This window comes from Stenella coeruleoalba, assembly GCF_951394435.1.
Source record: "Stenella coeruleoalba genome assembly, chromosome: 3".
Classification (NCBI taxonomy): domain Eukaryota; kingdom Metazoa; phylum Chordata; class Mammalia; order Artiodactyla; family Delphinidae; genus Stenella; species Stenella coeruleoalba.
Window position 1 is genome coordinate 158,528,436 of NC_137148.1, and position 21,951 is coordinate 158,550,386.

A 21,951-nucleotide genomic window follows, 5' to 3' on the forward strand; every position below is an offset into this window, starting at 1 on the left:
ACAGAAAAGGGTGCCTTGGCCTCCAAGGGTTTTTCTAAACACAAAAATCCTTGGGACCAAACTGTGCTAAACGTTCAAGAAGAGGGGCGAGTAGTGAAGATTTTGTATTTTCTTCTCCACCCTGGCACTTCTCATAAGGGTTTTGGTCACTGTAAAGTGTAAACCACCTGGGTCAGAAAAATAAGTTACCATGCCCATTTGTGAGATTCTGGAGCCGAGGGCACACTCAAGTTTGTCATTGTTTTTTCCACAAATACGTATTGTTGCCAGGCAGACCAGATACAGCGGAGAACAAAAAGTTCTTGTTCTCATGGGACTCACTTTGTAATAGAGGAGGCACTCAAGAAACAAATAGTATCAAAAGTGATAGGTGCTGTGAAGAAAAATGAAGCAAGTTAAGGGGGTAGAAGATGAGCTCTGGGAGGGTGGTGTGCTATTTTAGGTAACATAAATGCAGTGTTTCCTACCTTCCTTTGTTCCCCAGAACCTACATCCCATTCATTCATTCATTCAACAGCCATCTACTGAATGCCCACTCTGTGACAGTCACGGCTTACATTCCAGTGAGAGAAACAGACAATAAACAAACAAGTGAAATATATGGTATGCAAAGTGGAAAGTTCTATGGAGAAAAAAAAATCAGGGAAGGGGAATGTTTAAATAGTGTGGTCATGGAAGTTGTCCCTGAAAAAATTATATTTGAGGGAAAAGCCAAAAGATATGAAGAATAAGCCATGCAGAATTCAAGGAGGAAAATACTTGAAACAGGGAGAACGGCATGTTCAAAGGCCCTGAGGTGGGAGCAAGCCCAGCAGTTTGGAGGAACAGCATGGCTGGAGATGAGTGAACAAGGGGAGTCAAAACAATGAAGTTGGAGAAGTCATAAATCATGTGCCAGTTATGTGGCCAGCCTCTGTGTGTGCTTGGGGCTCTAGTAGAGGAGGAATGCAGTCTGATGAAGCCTTTATAAGTGCCCTCTGAGGTGAATCAAAGAGCCAGACAGGAGGCTATTATAGTGGTTCAGACCAGATATGATGGTGACTTGGACCAAGGTGCAAATAATGGAGGCAGAGAGAAGTAGTAGGATCCTGGATATACTTTGAAGGTAGAGACACAATAGGGCTTGCTCATAGATTGGATGTAGAACATGAGAGAAAGGAGGCAGGGAAGACTCAAGGGTTTTGGCCTTCACAAGTAGAAGAATAGCGTTGCCGTTGACTGACAAGTGAAAGATGGAAGAAGGAGAAGGTTTGGTGGGAGGTAAGGGGTTTGGTGTTACATGCATACTGGAATCCTCATTCTTTTGGGACCTTGTTTAGCAAATTAGTGGAGGTTACTGACTGGCTTGTCTTTTCTAGATGAAGAAATACCTATCCAGCTCATACCCACTTTTGTCTTAATTAATGGTTAGGATCCTGACCTAAGCCATTTTCTCCTTGGTGACTTGGACCAAGGAGAAAATACACAGTAAAAATCTGAGATTTTGCTTGGATGACTGGATTGTTCCACTCAGAATTTAGGTTCCTCACTCCCATATGAATAATGGAAATATTCACAACCCCTAGTTGATTCATAGAGTTTAACCTGGGGAGGGATTACACTGAGCCTTCCCCCTCCATTCTAGCTCCCCAATTCCTTCCTCCTCAGATAATAGAAAGGGTGTATGAAAGGACTTCACTATTCATACAGCAATACGTGTGCTGAAGACTGTGGCTCTTCATTCATGAATGACCTCAAATAGAGGATGGAGGAATCTGAGAATAAGAAGCAAACACTCTTCCAGAATAAACAGCATACAAACCACCAGAAATATCAGGTCCCTACTTTGGGCTATTAGGATCATAGAGATTTGGGGAAGAGGGAATCTAAGATACGGGGAGAAGTAAGTATAGAACAAAAACGGTGAAAAAGATAGTCATGAAAAGATGGACTGAAGGTGGAGAAGAGAGGGAAAAGGAGAATGATGGAGTAGTGGGTGACAGTGTCCTCCAGGTGAGCCCATCTAGTGGCTCAGGTGCTCTCTCCTTGACTGGTGTTACCTTAAAACAATAAAACAGCCAAATATTTTACCTGAAAAATGGGTTATTTGGGAGCAGCAAAGAGCTGCAATTTGGGACATGCAATCATGGCGAACCACCTGCAAGTCCCATAAAGCAAAGGAGAAGAAACTGTTTTAGAGAGGAGAAGGGAAAGTTGGGCGGGGCTGTTACAAACAAAAAGTCCGCTGAAGTATGGTGGCTTTTCATTGTCTGAGTTGTGACAACTTCACATTGGATGTGCTGTTGCCAAGCAAGGAGAAAAACCTTTCTTCCTCATGCGGCAGTGGTAAAGTAGGGTCATTTCCAGCCAGAGATGCAAAGTATGTGTCTCTTCCTACTAAGATTCGTATTGACTCAGTGGTACATGTGTGGCGCTCCCCCTTGTGGCCTCTCAACTCTAATACAGTAAAGTTCCCTTTTATTGATTTTCACACTGGACTGTCTTCTTGGAGTATATTGAAGGAATTTTTTTTTTTAAATAAAGAAACCGTTTACTTGTGGTATTGGAGGTTTTAATCCGCCTTGTAGTGAGTTGAATGGTGCCCCCTCAAAAGATATGTCCACCCAGGGCTTCCCTGGTGGCTCAGTGGTTGAGAGTCCGCCTGCCGATGCAGGGTACATGGGTTCGTGCCCCGGTCCGGGAAGATCCCACATGCCGCGGAGCAGCTGGGCCCGCACCCAGAACCTCAGAATATGACCTTATTTGGAATAAGAGTCTTTGCAGATGTAATAAAGGTAAAGTGAAATCATCATGAAGTAAGGTGGACCTTAAATCCAATGATGAATGTCCTTGGTGTTTTTTGGCTTGTGGCTGCATCAGTCCAATCTCTGTCTCTTCTTCACATGTGTCTTTTATTTTTATTTTTATTTTTTTGCCACACACACAGCATGCAAGATGTTAGTTCCCCAACCAGGGATTGAACCTGCATGCCCCCTGCAGTGCAAGCACGGAGTCTTAATCACTGGACCCCCCAGGGAAATCCCTTCACATGTGTCTTTGTGTGTCTCCTGCTTTCCTGTCTCCTTTAAGGACATCCATCATCCCACCTCTGTGTTTTAAGCTGTTGCTCATAGTGTTATGGCAAAAAGAAAACAAAACGTGTTCTATGAGTCGTTTAGGTTTAGGGCTCAGCATAATGGGGTCTTAGTTTTCATGTATTTAAAAATGTAAAAGTCACTTTTGTCGCTTATTTTTATTTCAGCTGGAGCTTTTTTATGGCTTTGGTTAAAATTTAACTTTATTTCTTTTTTCTCTTAAACACACTTTATGCCAAATTTTGTTGAGTTCATATGCCCACAGTGACTAGCATGAAATTTACCAACTCTTATATATGCTGCTGAGTATAACTCAAACTTTCATTTATTGCTTAATTCTTATTATGGCTGTGACCCATGAAGGTGAACTGAGCAAGGAGTAATGAGATACATAAACAGTGTGCCCCATGCCTGCTCCTTTCAGCTCTTTATAATCTAGAGAGCATTCTCCCTGCAATGTGGATGCTAGCACATGTAATTTTACCAAAAATTAATTTAAAAATCAAGACCAAGTCTACATGTTTACGGAGGTTTGAAGACCGCGTGTAGACATTTTCAGTGCCTTGCTTGGAAATAAGCTACATTAATAATTGTTATAAGTTGGATTTTTTTTTAAAAAAATTCAAATTTGGAGTGAGAAGGAGGAAGAAAAACCTACATAATAGGAATTGGAAAATATCAGCCCATTAAAGTAGAATTCTTTCTAAAAATGCAAATTTTGAAATTGTCTTTAATTGAGAAATAGGCTAAGTTTTAAAGAAAAATTTTTGGAAAAAAAGTATTAAAGTTAACTTCAGATTTTTGGCTCTGAAGAAAGAACCAGATGCCAAATATTGTGTCAAGCTACAATCTCCTGCTATTAATGGGCCCAGGGCAAAAAAAGTGGCATTAACCGCGAGGTTGCTGGTTTCTCAGAACCTGCTTGTTAAGAGATGATACTGAACATGATATACATGCTGACGACAATTGAATTGATTGGATGTACTCTGTACGATTAAGGATTTAATGTCCTATGTAAAGTTAAGAATTACTTTTGGTAAAGAATATCCACAGGGATGATAAATATATGCACAATTAAACATAACATGTATTATACAATATCAGGAATGCAATGCACATGCTTATATTAATGCTACATTAATATTGTAATGTGTTAATTCCATGATACTTATGTGTGACAATATATAGTATATACTATGCAAAATTAAACATATATAGCATTAATAGAAATATAAATGAGGAAAGACACTGAAACATGGCATACAGAGGAGTGTATTATTCTTTTTCATGTCTTCTATAAGCACATGAAAAGAGTTGCAATGAATATAAATAACTCATTTCTTGGATTTTTAAATATATATCTTTTTATTTTAAAAGTATTTTTTATCCAAAATTCTAATTTAATTGGGTGTCCTACAACCCATAGTGTGTGATGCCCTTGTCTTCAGATAAAGACTTGAGAGATGAGGTCTCTAGCTTCCGTGTTGACAATAGATAAAAAGGGGCCCAGCAAATGCAAGGAGAGAAGCTGGGAGGCTACAGAGATATCCAGACGGAAAATGGTGGTTGGAACCAGGATGAGTGGAGGTGCTGTGAAGTTGAAAGTAGAGCTGATGGAATTTACTGATGTGAGTGTGAGAGGAGTCCAGAATGACCCCCTGGAGAAGTGTGGGGTTACTGCTGGTTAAGACTGGGAGGGTAGGCAGGTCAGGGCCAAGATGGACAGAGATCAGGAGATCGGTTTGACCTATTCTGTGTGAGGTGCCTATTAGACACCCCAATAGACCCACGTGGAGTTCCCAGCTAGAGAGATACACTGGGGTAATCAATATAAATGGTATTGAAAGCTGCAAGCCTGAATGAGATTGCAGGGTGGGAGTGGAGCCCCTTCCAGGCCACCTGTCCTCCCCACAAGGGAGGCTGAGCTGAGTAAACTTCAGTCCCTTAGTTGGCCACGATGCCTACCAGTGCATGCAGGCCAGATCTCAGCTGCCAAGCTAGAGTGGACAGGGCACTGGCCTCCCTGACGTGACCTGGGAGACCAGGCAATTCAGACAAATCTCAAGGAAGGCGCTTAGGGTCCTGTATTCTACTCAAGTTTCTGTTATGTGGAGATAAAACAGAAACTTCGGGTTGAATTCTTCCTGAAACACATTGATCTCCTCACAGTATGACAACCATCACTGAGTCACTCTCCAATCATTCATTTTTAATAGAACAGGGCCCCTGAACTTGGACCTCCCCATTAGCAGCCAGGCACCCCAGCCTGCAGTTCCCTCATCTCGGAGTTTGCTTGTTTCCCTATAATTTAACTCCTTCTCCCCCAGAGGGATATCAGAAAAACACTTTTCCAATTAAATTAGGGAACTGATTAACAGGGTTCTGAAAAAAGCAAGTCTTGACTTTGTTTTCCCTAGTCCGCCAAAGACAGACAGGAGCCTTTCCCCATCCTCAGCCCTATGCTCCTGCCTCTCCCTCAGCTGCTTTTTCGGGGCCAGAGTCCTTCAGTCACAACATGCTCAAAGGCAGTCTTGCCACAGCTTTGCTCCCTTGAGCAGCAGACCCCTCGCTGCTCACACTCACCCCCTTGTCACCCCAGTGTGTGTTCAGCTGGGCTGGCAGTATGGCCTCCACATGTATGGGGGCCACTCACCACCAAAAAGAACTAACACTGCAGGAGAGGCACTGGTCTCCTTGAAGTCAGAGCAAAACTAGATAGCAGCCACAGCCACGCCCCTCTGGCTTCTTTCTGTTTAAGTTCCCAAACAATAGCCTGTTGCTGGGGGTCCCCAAGACCACTCTCAGCTTCGATAGAACGACTCACAGAACTGAGAAAAGCTGTTACATTCATGGTTATGGTTTATTACAGTGAAAGCATACAGATTAAAATCAGCAAGGGTAAAACATCCAGGGTCCAGAAAAGACCAGGAGCAGGCTTCCAGTTGTTTTCTCCTGGTGGAGTCACATAGACGGTGCTCAGTTCTCCAGTGAGGACAACACAGAGTATTATCAACCAGGGAAGCTCACCCAAGCCTTGGTGTTCAGGGTTGTTACTGGGAGTCAGTTTTGCTGGCTGACCTTAGTCTCCAGACCTTTCAGAGGTCAAGCTGATACTGCATGGCCCAAGGCCCCCAACATAAGTCAAACAACATAAGTTGGTATAGACTATCTGAGGTGGCCCAAGCTCCAGGTAAACAAAGACACTCTTATCAGACAAGTTATTCCAAGGCCTTATAAGTTACCTCCCATGAGCCAGGCAAAGCCTTCTTTGGAATGTGCAGGGTTTGGCAGCTCCAGACCTGCTGAGTCAACTCTTTCCTTCATAGACCTCACAAAGGGCTTAGAAGTTTTCATTTTGTTGGTCATTGCCTAGAAAAGTAGAAATTGGCTATAAAGACTTTGGCTACAAGGGGTTGGACTTTTCTTCAAAACGTTTTTTAAAAGTATCTTTGACGGTCCTCTGTACTTTCCATCAAAGCACATAATTCTTATTAAGCAGAAGGGATGATAGGTTACTGAATCAAACATCTTTGAAATTTACATGAGGAAACTCAAAAAGTTTAACCCATATTCCACACTCATAATTACAGATTTTCCCAGAAATATCTGTGTCACAGCCAGTCCACACTGTCCTCACCCTCTGGGTCCCTCTGCTATCTGGCCCCAGGCTTGACAGATAGAGGAAAGGATAGTGTGAGCATCTCTCAGGCCAGTGGGATGTAGGCAGGGTTTCCCCATCCTTCAGAGAACCATTAATGTCAACAGCAAAGTCCAGCATTTTTAAAAATAAAATGGAAGACAAGACAAAAATTCAGGCATCAAGCCTGGTAGAGGTAGATTCGGCACAACCTCTATTTTGGTGATGTAACTGCGTGAGTATGAGTAACTGTGTGTGTAACTGCGTAAGTGTGTGTGAGGATGTGTGTGTGGTGTGGGGAGTGGGTGTGTACATGAGTGGGCTGTGTCCTTTCACGACATGTGTTACTCCTACCACCCTTTCGCTGGCTGAAGGCAGCATGGTATGTGGGGAAGGGTCAGACTCGAGGGCCTGGAGGCCTGGACTTGAGTCCTGGCCCCTGCATCTTAGGAGCTCTGTGACCTTGGGCAAATTTCTTGATCTCATTGGGTCTCAATTTCTTGAAGAATAAATAATAGTAACTACCTCAAGGTTATCATAAGAAATGAATTAAAACAATTAAATGTAAAACATTTAGTACCATGTCTGACTCAGTAAGTATCCTTTATTTTGTTATTTTCATCATTCTTATTACTACTGCTATTATTGTAGATCATGGTCAAACGTGTTTGAGAAACACTAACTTAGAGGATAGGATTGACAAAGCCAAAGCCAGTGCCTTCCATCAAGCCAGCCACATTTTTTAAACCCCTGAAGAACGGATAGTGGTTTTGCACAGCCCAGACCTGAGGGATAGAAGTCCTCTTCAGGTTTAAGTTCCCCTGAGGGCAGTGAGTGGACATACTTACTTCCCAAAGCAATGGCTGGCCACTTGCCCAGGCTGGAACATTCTGCTTGTTGTGGTGTGCGTTCCTCCACCATCTCTTAACTCAAAACCTGTCTTTGCTAATCAAGGTTAACATCATCACTAACAAGACAGACTGACATCAGATATCCCTTGATACAATGCTCTGAGAAGGACACAACATCCCTTCTGTGGCATTCTTGACCAAAATGCATGACCCAAACTGAGAGCCATTCAACATAAACTAGTGGTACTCTTAACATGTGTCAAAGTTAGGGAAGACTGAGGAGCCGCCAGAGATGGAAAGAGACTAAGAGGACAAAGGCAATCAAATGCAATACGAGGTGCTGCTTGGACATTAGTGAAGAAGCTCGTGAAATGTGAGTAGAGCCTATAGTTTAGTTAACTTCTTGGTTTTGATAACTGTACTACGGTTAGCATTGGAGAGTCTGGGAGAAAGGGATACTCTTTTTACTATTTTTGTAACTTTTCTGTAAGTCTCAAAAATTTTCTAAATAAATAGTAAACATGTGTCTATGTGTGGATACACACATACACATATATGTATGTATGCATATAAACATATAAATATGACCATGTTGAGTGAATTGGCTGCCAGCAAGCCACAGGGTTTTGTCCTCTTGAGATTTTCTGGTTAGCCTGCTCTTTGAGAAAGTATGATTCTTCCACTGTAAGTTCCCTGTTGACTGCTTTCATTATCACAGAAAAGTAAGCATCCATTTTTTTTAAAGTTTCCTATTAAACACTCCAGGGAGGACCCACGTGGCACTGGTTAAGGAGGACTTATTATAGTAATCCCTAGACACCCGCCAGCATTCCCTGTCCCCAGAAGGCCAGGCTCAGGCCACATGTGCTGTGCGACCCAAGCCACACATGGAAACCAGATCCCCCAACCCCCATTTCCCATCCCAACACCTGGGAAGACATTTTTCAGTTGTACTGTTTGTTCAAAACCTGAGTCTGTGTAATTTTAATTCAAAGAGATCAAACTTTCCGATGGAGCAGAAACAATCCCTGGAGGAGCCCTGAAAATAATGAATCCCTTGGTACCAAATCAACAATCACCCTCATTTCTCAGCACAAGAGAGTAATTAGTCCCAGAGGTTAGAGCTCATTTAGGTGATCACATTAGGATTGATATAGACAACACTATTTATATTAATGGAAGTACACTCAAGTATCAGGCTGATGATATTGATAATAATATCATTGATAATAAGAATTCATACATGCATGTTATTGACAACTCTAATTTCTATCTTTATGCCAATAAACTGTAAGCATTCCTGTAGAAACCTGGCATATGACAGGAGCTGAGAGCTCTGTCTTCATCACTTTGCCAGTTTGGACGTGGGGCAAGTTGATGCAAACCAGAGATAATCTCAGCAAAGCCTTTGACAACCACTGTTTGCACAAAATACCTTAAAACAGATTATTAAAGGGGACACATTGTACTTTGATGTACCCATGCAGGTTAGGAAAGCTTGCTGGGAAGAGATCTATTTCCAAGGTAGCTAAGAACAGAAGCTTGATGGGGACTTGACAAGATGAACTTATGAAATCATAACGCTCACCCATCAAGGACTTTGTATAAGAAATTTTGTTGTAACATCAGATTTAATATATAGGCCAGTCTCAAGGGCTGCATGTGTTTATTTAGCAACTGCTACATATTTGATTGTGTAGCAGGATATTAAAATGGGACTCTTGGGCTTCCCTGGTGACACAGTGGTTAAGAATCCACCTGCCAATGGAGGGGACACGGGTTTGAGCCCTGGTCCGGGAAGATCCCACTGCTGCAGAACAATTAAGCCCGTGCACCACTACTACTGAGCCTGCGCTTTAGAGCCCGCAAACCACAACTACTGAAGCCCACGCACCTAGATCCCATGCTCCACAAGAGAAGCCGCCGCAATGAGAAGACTGCACACCACAGTGAAGAGTAGCCCCTGCTCTCCACAACTAGAGAAAAGCCCAGGCGCAGCAATGAAGACCCAACACAGCCAAAAGTAAAATAATAAAATAAATTTTTTAAAAATGGGACTCTTTCTGCTTCACTTTAAACTGAGTCACCAGGAGTTCCCTGGTGGTCCAGTGGTTAGGACTCAGTGATTTCACTGTCATGGGCCCAGGTCCAGGTTCAATCCCTGGTAGGGGAACTAAGATCCCGCAAACCACGCCACGTGGCCAAAATAAATAAATACATAAACTGAGTCACCAATCTGAGAGATATCAGTTACCACACTGAGTGTAAGAGAGATCTCTGGATGCAGAATTTAGGAAATGAGCAGTTGGGGAACCAGTCCCTGACTCTTCTCTCTTTTTATCAGCTTCCAGTGTAGAAAGATGGGGGTGAGGTAGGGATCAGCAGGACTCATGAGATTATCTTTGTCAAGCACTGTCGTTCTCTGGGAGTCCCACACACATACCCCCAAATGGAGGAATGGGATGGGATCCCTTTATTAGTCTTGAGTCTAATAATGTGAAGGGGGTTTGTTTCTGAACTGAGACTAGGTTTGAGAATTCAAATGATGGTAAATCTGTTGGGTGCTGTATTCATTTTCTATTGCTGCTGTAGCAAATTAACACAAATCTAGTGGCTTAGAACAATACAATTTTTTGGTCTTACTGTTCTGAAAATCAGAAGTCTGACACAGGTCTTGCTAGGCTAAAGTCAAGGTGTTGGCAGGACTGTGTTCCTTTGGAGACTCTGGGGGCAACATGTTTCCCTGCTTTTCCAGCTTCTAGAAGCTGTCTGCATTCCTTGGCTCACGGCCCCTTCCTCTGTCTTCAAAGGATCAATGTTGAGCTGAGTCCTTTTCATGTCACTTCACTCTGAGCTGCTCTTCTGCTTCTGTCTTCACATTTAAGGACCCCTGTGATTACACTGGGCCCACCCAGATAATCTAGGATGATCTCTCTATTGTAAAGTCTGTTGATTAGCAACCCTGTTCAATGTACTCCATGTGCAACCTTAATTCTCCTTTACTATGTTACATAACATTCACAGGTTCTGGGAATTAGAATATAGACTTTTCGGGGGACCATTGTTATGCCCATCACAGGTACCTAAGAGTGAGCATAAGTGGCCTGGACCTCTCCAAATTTTCACCTGTAAATAGGAGCTGACTATCCCTTGGACCACATTTTTAAGGGACTGTAGTAGACATGTAAGGTTGTGTTTAACCTTTCCACAAATGGTGTTCGATTATGATGGAAGAAATTTTCGCATATTGAGGCTTGAGGAAGTCATTCTGGTTTATACATGATTTAACTTTAACTTTATGCTAATTAAAACAGCCTGTATTATGGCCCGTCAAACATGCATTGTACATCTGCTTAAACCATTAAAGAAAATAATGTATTTAAAAATCAAAATGGAGTAACTGTGGTTCAGGCATCCAAAATGGAACAGGACAGCCATTGTGGATATGGTTTCAGATATGTTCCTGCATCACTGAGAACTTGAATTTTCTGAACTGTATCAGACTCAAAGGTACCATCAGCCATTCTCAAAATAATATCTTCTAGCCACTGCCAGCTGCAAACTCTTGGTATCAAGGTCTCCCCTTGCAACGCTTTTGGACCCCAACCAATCCTTGCTTAACAAGTACCCTTACTTCTTGCCAGCTCCAATCCTAACTCTTGACAAACAACATATGAAATTTTGTGGATTTTACCTTCATAAGCCTCCCCTATTTTGTAGTCAGGTAGCACACAATTCAAATGCTTCTTTTTTTTTTGCGGTACACAGGCCTCTCACTCTTGTGGCCTCTCCCATTGCGGAGCACAGGCTCCGGACGTGCAGGCTCAGTGGCCATGGCTCACGGGCCCAGCTGCTCCGCGGCATGTGGGATCTTCCCAGACCGGGGCACAAACCCGTGTCCCCTGCATCGGCAGGCAGACTCTCAACCACTGCGCCACCAGGGAAGCCCCAACTGTTTCTTGAATGTGTGTCTCCCAGGCTATTGTCCTCAGCTTGGCTCAAATAAAACTCTTTTCTAGTCCTTTTATGGACTATTTATTTCCATCAACAGTTATTATACTGTCTCCAAAGCAAAAAAAGCGGAAAAACAATCTTCAGTCTTGAGGAGCTTGCACTGAAGGTAGGCGAGGCTTGAGAGACATTCATGAAGTCATTATTGAATAACACATGACTAAGGCATATAATTAAGTCTTAAATTGTGTGGTAGAGACTGTAGGCTACAAATATGAGTTCGGGAAGGGGGTGGATAATTTGGGCCCCATAATCAGAGAAGGTGGCCTTGTAAATTTTCAGTGGAATATTTTTTCAGATAGTAAGTACAATACACATTCATTCAGGCAAGGCACCCCTCCAGTAGGCAGCCCACCTTGCCCCAGGAAACCAGTAGACATTTCTAATAGTAACCGACCAGAATTTTCCTACACATTAACACATGCTTATATTTTAAACAAATAATGTCTTTGTATTACCACATTATGATGACTGTTTTAAAGTTTTTTGGCTTTTCACTCAATGTATCATTGATTCCTCTCAAGGTCAATAAATCTACCCCTACATCATCTTTGGAATGACTGAGAAGTATCCCATTATTTCAATTAACAGTGATTTGTTTAACAAATCCCTCAATGAATGAACCACATTTAGATTTTTTCAACATTTCTTATATAAATACAATGCTTCCATTAACCTCCTTTACACATCTTTGCAACACTTGAGTGATTATTTCTCCAGGATAAATTCTTAAAAGTATTATTGCTGAGTAGGAGGGAATGCGTGTGTGTGTTTTTAAGGGTTTTACATATACATTACCAAATTGCCCTCCAGGAAAGTTATGCCAATTCTTTTTTAAAAAACTTTGCAAATCCCATACTCTTAAAATGATTGTCATCTTAATTTATGCTTTTTGTAATTTCTTGTTCATCTTCTTTCTTATGAATTGGGAGTTAATTTTTTAAATTAATTTGTAAGTGCACACATGTTAAGAATAGTATTTGTTTCTCATGAACTGCACATTTGCTCCTGTTTTTGCCCCCAAAAGTTTGTCTTTTGTTTATGCTGGATTCTGTACACAGATACCTAATTTTTATGTAGTCAAATACATATGTTTTCTTTTGGGTTTCTTTAATGTTTGGTTAATACTATGCTTAGAAAGACCTTCTGCACCTCAAGATTATGAAATAATTTCACCTGTATTTTTAACTAATACTTTTACAACTGCCTCCCCCCATTTTTGCATTTAAAAGTTTAGTCAAGGATTATGGGAAGTTGGTATTGATGGTAGACTTTTTACTCTACTCAAGTCTCCTCATAGAAACAACCAGAGCAACTAGGTAGCAAGATCTCATTAACAGTATTTATAACAAAATTAAGTGACAAGGTATCCCTATGAACCCAAAGTACCAGTGGGGTGAGGACAAAATCCTGGGTCACAACACTGGCATGCTATTGGGGTCTGTGTGGGGGAAGCAAAGGAAAACAAGAGGATATCTGGCAACCTGAAAACAGGAAAACAACAAAATTGCCAATAGGTATTACTGGAAAGTTCAGCAGGCCAATCTGAGAACAGCAGATGAAACTGGAAGGGGTTTTGCCCAATCCAATAGTGACTGTGCTCTGAAAGAGCAGGAGTAGAGCAGGAAATGTGAGAGAGCAAGCCACCACTTTTTAGAACACTTCAAAGAAGCAATAGAAGAGGGAGCTCCATGAAATTTGAAAACTATACTGAACCATGTCTCCTTATTTCACAGGGAAATGAACAAAAGAAAAAAATCAACGTCAAATTGTTACCAAACCAAATCTGGGTCCACTCACCCATTCACAGTAAGGCCAATCTACTGACACTGGTTTGTGGTGATGGGAAGTGCAGCATTTATTGCAAGGCCATACAAGGAGTATGGACAGCTAATGCCCAAAAGACCTGAACTCCCTGATGGTTTTCAGGGAAAGGTTTTTAAAGACAGGGTGAGGAAGAGGGTTGAGGGGTGTGTTTTTAAAGACAGGGTGAGGGAGAGGGTTGTAGGGGGTGTGATCAGCTCATAGACATTTTTCTGGTTGGTTGCTGGTGAGGTAATCAGGAGTCAACATCATCAACCTTCTGGTTCAAAGCAGTCTGGGGTCTATGTGCTTGTGGTTGGCATGTAGTTAGCTTCTTCCACCTGGTGGGGGTTTCAGTATCTGCAAAATAGCTCAAGGATATGGCTCAGAATATTACCTTTGGCCCCTGAGAAGGAAATAAAGATCCTTAGTTTAATGGCTAAACTATTATTATTTTGCCTTGCTGACTGTTTTCCTTTGTTTCTGCATTTTCTCACTTCTCTGATTAAATTTGTTCTTTGGAACTCAGGGAAGGCCTAGGAGGCTAAAGTTTTTCTACAAACCAGATGCAGGGGACAGGGTGGGGGTGGGGGCCAGGGCTGTCAGTCCCAGAAAGGCCCCATAGAGTCCTGCTTGTTTACAACTTTCCATACAATGCTATTATAAGAAAAAAAGAGATTAAGAGTGGAATAAAATCTCTACAACAATGGAAACATTCCAGAAAGACATGTCAAGACTTTGACATGTCAAGACTTGATCACCTATGAGTTCAAAAAGAACTAGAAGACATTAAGAAAGTATTCAAGATAAAGTAAAAAAAAAAAAATTAACATAGTAAGGAAAATCCACAATATGGATAATAGGAGTACATGATAAAGAAAACTAAAGCAAAGTAACAACAAATTCTGAACACTATAATTCAAGAAACTTTCAAGAAAGAAGCAAAAAAGATTTGAACCTACATTTGAAAGAATACACCATAAATCTAAGTATATCAGCCTGGAATGAGTGATACCAAGATACATACTAGTAAAATTGTTGGACTTGAGAGAAAAAGAAAATAAATCAGTTGGGTGTGTAGGTAAAAAAAGCAAGTGACTTGAAAGGGAAACAAATTAGACTATCATCAAACTTTTGGACAGCAATACTCATGCCAAAAAAGTTCACATTAAGATACTCTAGGAAAGAAAATGTGGGTCAATGATTTTCTGACCAGCAAAACTGATATACATTGTGACAAAAGGGAATAAACAAACTGTTATTATCATGCAAGAGCTCAAAGAAGATTGTTCCTATGAGTCCTTTTGTATGTATGTGCTAGAGCAGGGTCAGGCAAAGAAAATGACAAGAGAAATTGACATAAAGAATAGAGGTGAGGGCTTCCCTGGTGGCGCAGTGGTTGAGAGTCCGCCTGCTGATGCGGGGGACACAGGTTCATGCCCCAGTCCGGAAAGATCCCACATGCTGCGGAGCGGCTAGGCCCGTGAGCCATGGCCGTTGAGCCTGTGGGTCCTGAGCCTGTGCTCCACAACGGGAGAGGCCATAACAGTGAGAGACCCACGTACCGCAAAAAAAAAAAAAAAAAAGAAGAAGAATAGAGGTGAGCATTAAATGCAGAGTTGCTTGTACAACTAATACTAAGTGAAGTTTGAAAGACAGAGAATATAGTTTGCAGTTGTCTGTATGGTCCAATCATGCAAATATAGTACAAACACATTTTGAATGGAGAGAGAATGGACAGAACAAATGCAACAAAAAATGTTAATCTATTTTCAGTAATTATAAAGTTGGTGGTATTATTAGCATTACTTTTGCTGAAACTGCTGTGTATGGGGAAAAGCAAACAAATAATAATAAAATATGATAATTCTATTATTCCCTATTTCCTTGAGAGCCAGGATTCTCAGTGTTTAAGAAATGAGATTAAAATGTAATATAGAAGAGATTTAGTTTTAAAAATCTGTGGACCTGAATTTAATTTGTAAGTATGAATTTATGAAGTGTCTAATGTTTCAGTTCTGTCCACTGAAAAGGCTTAGAAATATTGGGTTGGCCAAAAGGTTCCTTTGGTTTTTAAGTAAAAATAAAAGACACATTTTTCATTTTCACCAAGAACTTTACTGAACAACGTATTCACATGTTTTGTTCCACTACCTTCTGCCATTTTTCAGGCAACTTCATAATTCCATCTTCCCAAAACTGTTTATCTTTTTGAGCAAAGAACTGTTCCAGGTGCCTTTTACAGTCTTCCAGGGAACTGAATTTTTTTCCATTAAGAGAATTTTGTAAAGACTGAAATAAATGGAAATCCAAAAGTGCAATATCTGGTGAATATGCCAGATGAATCAGAACTTCCCAGCCAAGCTGTAACCGTTTTTGACTTGTTATCAAAGAAAATACGGTCTTGTGTTATCCTGATGGAAGATTATGCGATTTCTGTTGACTGATTCCAGACGCTTTTCATCTAGTGCTGCTTTCAGTTGGTCTAATTGGAAGCAGTACTTGTTGGAATTAATTGCTTGGTTTTCTGGAAGGAGCCCATAATAGAGGACTCCCTTCCAATACCACCATATACACAACATTACCTTCTTTGGATAGAGAACGGCCTTTGGTGTACTTGGAGATTGTTCATTTTGCTTGCCCCACAATCTCTTCCATTTCACATTATTGTACAGTATCCACTTTTCATTGCCCATCATAATTTGTTTTAAAAACAGAACGTTTTCATTACATTTCAGTAGAGAATCGCATGCGGAAATATGGTCAAGGTTTTTTTTTTTTGCTTAACTTATGTGGAACCCAAACATCAAAGCAATTAACATAACCAAGCTAGTGCAAATGATTTTCAATGCTCGATTTGGATATTTTGAGTATGTCGGCTATCTCCCACATGGTATAACGTCAGTTGTTCTCAATTAATGTCTCGATTTGATTGCTATCAACTTCAACTAGTCTACCCAACCATGGAGCATCATCCAGTGAGAAATCTCCAGCACAAAACTTTGTGAACTACTTTTGATACATTCGATCAGTCACAGCACATTCTCCATACACTGCACAAATCTTTTTTTGCGTTTCAGTTGTGTTTTTACCTTTCTTAAAATAATAAAGCATAATACACTGAAAATGTTGCTTTTTTTCTTCCATCTTCAATATTAAAATGGCTATACAAAAATTCACCAATTTTGGTAAGTTTTTTTTTTTTAATGCACACTGATATGACAGTTGTCACAGTACAATCTAACAAAATTTTCAAATGAAGTTAAAGACAACTAAGTGCTACTAGAGCCATCTTATGGAAAAAATGAACAAACCTTTTGCCCAACCCAATAATAACCAACCTAGTAGTATTGAATATTCCTAGCCCCCAGAACAGATTATGGTTTTGAAATACCATTTACCTGTTAAAGAAACCAAGGAGACTTGGACAAATGACTGATTCTCGATCTGGCACAGAAATATACAAAATAAGCTTAGAACATCTTGTCAGACCAGATAGCCAGGAATCTAGCAGAACCGCAAGGGTTATGACTAAAGTACTCAAAGGTCAACTTGAAAAAAATCCCACCAGCCAAGAATGGGACAATTTGAACTTCAATAACAAAAATACTGCAAAGGATTAAAATGCATCATATGGGAGGAGACCTTCAAGATGGCAGGGGAGTAAGACATGGAGATCACCTTCCTCCCCACAAATGCATCAGAAATACATCTACATGTGGAACAGCTCCTACAGAACACCTACTAAATGCTGTCAGAAGACCTCAGACTTCCTGAAAGGCAAGAAACTCCCCACATACCTGGGTGGGGCAAAAGAAAAAAAAAAACAGAAACAAAAGAATAGGGACAGGACCTGCACCTCTGGGAGGGACCTGTGAAGGAGGAAAAATTTCCACACACTAGGAAGCCCCTTCACTGGCAGAGATGGGGGGCGGCGGAGTGGAAGCTTCGGAGCCACAGATGAGAGTGCAGCAATAGGGGTGCAGAGGGCAAAGTGGAGAGATTTCTGCACAGAGGATCGGTGCCAACCAGCACTCACCAGCCTGAGAGGCTTGTCTGTTCACCTGCTGGGGTGGGTGGGAGCTGGGAGCTGAGGCTCTGGCTTTGGAGGTCAGATCCCAGGGAGAGGACTGGGGTTGGCTGCGTGAACACAGCCTGAAGGGGGCTACTGAGTCACAGCTAGCCAGGAGGGAGTCCGGGAAAAAGTTTCCAGGTGCGCGAGGAGAGGGGATTCAGAGCATTGCCTAAACAAGCTCCAGAGACTGGCACAAGTGCAGCTATCAGCGCAGACCCCAGAGATGGGCATGAAACACTAAGGTTGCCGCTGCAGCCACCAGGAAGACTGTGTGCAAGCACAGGTCACTATCCACACCTCTCCTCCCAGGAGCCTGTGCAGCCCGCCACTGCCAGAGTACTGTGATACAGGGACAACTTCCCAGGAGAACACACGGCGCACCTCAGGCTGCTGCAACATCATGCTGGCCTCTGCCACCGCAGGCTTGCCCCACATTCTGTACCCCTCCCTCCCCCCGGCCTGAGTGAATCAGAGCCCCATAATCAGCTGCTACTTTAACCCCGCCCTGTCTGAGCTAAGAACAGAAGCCCTCAGGTGACCTACATGCAGAGGCGGGGCCAAATCCAAAGCCGAACCCCAGGAGCTGTGTGAACAAAGAAGAGAAAGGGAAATTTCTCCCAGCAGCCTCAGGAGCAGTGGATTAAATCTCCACAATCAACCTGAAGTACACTGCATCTGTGGAATACCTGAATAGACAATGAATCATCCCAAAATTGAGGTGGTGGACTTTGGGAGCAACTGTAGGCTTGGGGTTTGCTTGCTGCATCTAATTTGTTTCTGGTTTTATGTTTATCTGAGTATAGTATTTAGAGTTTGTTATCACTGGTGGATTTGTATATTGATTTGGTTTACTCTCTTCCTTTTTTTTAATATGTATATATATATTTTTTCCTTTTTCTCTTTTTGTGAGTGTGTATGCATATGCTTCATTGTGTGATTTTGTCTGTATAAGTCTGCTTTTACAATTTGTCCTAGGGTTCTCTCTGTCCATTTTTCTTTCTTTTTTAGTATAGTTTTTAGTGCTTATTATCATTGGTGGATTTATTTTTTGGTTTACTTGCTCTCTTTCTATTTTTTCCTTTTTAAATTATTTTTAATTTTTAAATTTTTGATAATTTTTAAATGTTTTATTTTAATAACTTTATTTTATTTTTTTCTTTCTTTTTATCTCCCTTTTCTTCTGAGCCCTGTGGCTGACAGAGTCTTCGTGCTCTGGCTGGGTGTCAGGCCTGTGTCTCTGAGGTGGGAGAGCCGAGTTCAGGACATTGGTCCATCAGAGAACTCCAAGCTCTACATAATATCAATTGGCAAAAGCTCTCCCAGAGATCTCCATCTCAACGCTAGACCCAGCTCCACTCAACGACCAGCAAGCTACAGTGCTGGACACCCTATGCCAAACAACTAGCAAGATAGGAACACAAACCCACCCATTAGCAGAGAGGCTGCCTAAAATCAAAATAAGGTCACAGACACCCCAAAACACACCACTGGACGTGGTCCTGCCTACCAGAAAGACAAGATCCAGCCTCATCCACCAGAACACAGATATCAGTCCCCTCCACCAGGAAGCCTACACAACCTAGTGAACCAACCTTAGCCCTTGGGGGCAGACACCAAAAACAACGGGAACTATGAATCTGCAGCCTGCGAAAAGGAGACCCCAAACACAGTAAGTTAAGCAAAATGAGAAGACAGAGAAACACACAGCAGATGAAGGAACACGGTAAAAACCCACAAAGAAGAAATAAGCAGTCTACCTGGAAAAGAATGCAGAGTAAGAATAGTAAAGATGATCCAAAATTTTGGAAATAGAATGAAGAAAATACAAGAAACGTTTAACAAGGACCTAGAAAAACTAAAGAGAAAACAAACAATGATGAACAGCACAATAAATGAAATTGAAAATTCTCTAGATGAAAATAATAGCAGAATAACTGAGGCAGAAGAACGGATAAGTGACCTGGAAGATAAAATAGTAGAAATAACTACTGCAGAGCAAAATAAAGAAAAAAGAATGAAAGAATTGAGGACAGTCATAGAGACCTCTGGGACAACATGAAACACACCAACATTTGAATTACAGGGGTCCCAGAAGAAAAAGAGAAAAAGAAAGGGATCGAGAAAATATTTGAAGAGATTATAGTTGAAAATTTCCTTAATATGGGAAACAAAATAGTTAATCAAGTCCAGGAAGCACAGAGAGTCCCATACAGGATAAATCTGAGGAGAAACATGCCAAGACACATATTAATCAAACTATCAAAAATTAAATACAAAGAAAAAATATTAAAAGCAGCAAGGGAAAAACAACAAATAACGTACAAGGGAATCCCCATAAGCTTAACAGCTGATCTTTCAGCAGAAACTGCAAACCAGAAGGGAGTGGCAGGACATATTTAATGTGATGAAAGGGAAAAACCTACAACCAAGATTACTCTACCCAGCAAGGATCTCATTCAGATTCGACGGAGAAATTAAAACCTTTACAGACAAGCAAAAACTAAGAGAATTCAGCACCACCAAACCAGCTTTACAACAAATGCTAAAGGAACTTCTCTAGGCAGGAAACACAAGAGAAGGAAAAGACTTACAATGACAAACCCAAAACAATTAAGAAAATGGTAATAGGAACATACATATGAATAATCATCTTAAATGTAAATGGATTAAATGCTCCAACCAAAAGACACAGACTGGCTGAATGGATAAAAAACAAGACCCATATATAGGCTGTCTACAGGAGATCCACTTCAGACCTAGGGACACATACAGAATGAAAGTGAGAGGATAGAAAAAGATATTCCATGCAAATGGAAATCAAAAGAAAGCTGGAATAGCAATTCTCATATCAGACAAAATGGACTTTGAAATAAAGACTATTACAAGAGACAAAGAAAGACACTACATAATGATCAAGGGATCAATCCAAGAAGAAGACATAACAATTGTAAATATTTATGCACCCAACATAGGAGCACCTCAATACATAAGGCAAATGCTAACAGCCATTTAGCATTTGGGCAATCGACAGTAACACAATCATAGTAGGAGACTTTAACACCTCACTTTCACCAATGGACACAACATCTGAAATGAAAATAAATAAGGAAACACAAGCTTTAAATGAAACATTAAACAAGATGGACTTAATTGATATTTATAGGACATTCTATCCAAAAACAGCAGAATACACTTTCTTCTCAAGTGCTCGTGAAACATTCCCCAGGATAGATCATATCATGGGTCACAAATCAAGCCTTGGTAAATTTAAGAAAATTGAAATCATATCGAATATCTTTTCTGACAACAACGCTATGAGACTAGATATCAATTACAGGAAAAAATCCGTAAAAACTACAAACAAATGGAAGCTAAACAATGCACTACTAAATAACCAAGCGATCACTAAAGAAATCAAATAGGAAATCAAAAAATACCTAGAAACAAATGACAATGAAAACAAAACTACCCAAAACCTATGGGATGCAGCAAAAGCAGTTCTGAGAGGGAAGCTTATAGCAATACAATCCTACCTCAAGAAACAAGAAACATCTCAAATAAACAACCTCACCTTGCACCTAAAGCCATTAGAGAAAGAACAAAAAAAACCCAAAGTGAGCAGAAGGAAAGAAACCATAAATATCAGATCAGAAACAAATGAAAAAGAACTGAAGGAAACAATAGCGAAGATCAATAAAACTAAAAGCTGGTTCTCTGAGGAGATAAACAAAATGGATAAATCATTAGACAGACTCATCAAGAAAAAAAGGGAGAAGACTCAAATCAATAGAATTAGAAATAAAACAGGAGAAGTAACAACAGACACTGCAGAAATACAAAGGATCATGAGAGATTACTACAAGAAACTATATGTCAATAAAATGGACAACCTGGAAGAAATGGACAAATTCTTAGAAAAGCACAACCTTCTGAGACAGAACCAGGCAGAAAGAGAAAATATGAACAGACCAATCACAAGCACTGAAATTGAGACTCTGATTAAAAATCTTACAACAAACAGAAGCCCAGGAAGATGGCTTCACAGGCAATTCTATCAAACATTTAGAGAAGAGCTAACACCTATCCTTCTCAATCTCTCCCAAAATATAGCAGAGGGAAGAACACTCTCAAACTCATTCTATGAGGCCACCATCACCCTGATACCTAAACCAGACAAAGATGTCACAAAGAAAGAAAACTACAGGTCGTATCACTGATGAACATAGATGCAAAAATCCTCAGCAAAATACTAGCAAACAGAATCCAACAGCACATTAAAAGGATCATACAGCATGATCAAGTGGGGCTTATCCCAGGAATGCAAGGATTCTTCAATATACACAAATCAATCAATGTGATACACCATACTAACAAATTGAAGGGGAAAAACCACATGATCATCTCAATAGATGCAGAAAAAGCTTCTGATGAAATTCAACACCCATTTATGATAAAACTCCACCAGAATGTAGGCATAGAGAGAACTTACCTCAACATAAT

At 40.8% G+C, this 21,951-nt stretch overlaps 1 protein-coding gene across 1 annotated transcript in view; it reads left to right on the forward strand.

Annotated features, from left to right (window-relative positions):
• Positions 1-21,951, forward strand: part of LOC307184937 (olfactory receptor 2V1-like) — a gene marked incomplete at both ends in the record, with an annotated part of 395,233 nt that overhangs the window by 40,004 nt on the left and 333,278 nt on the right.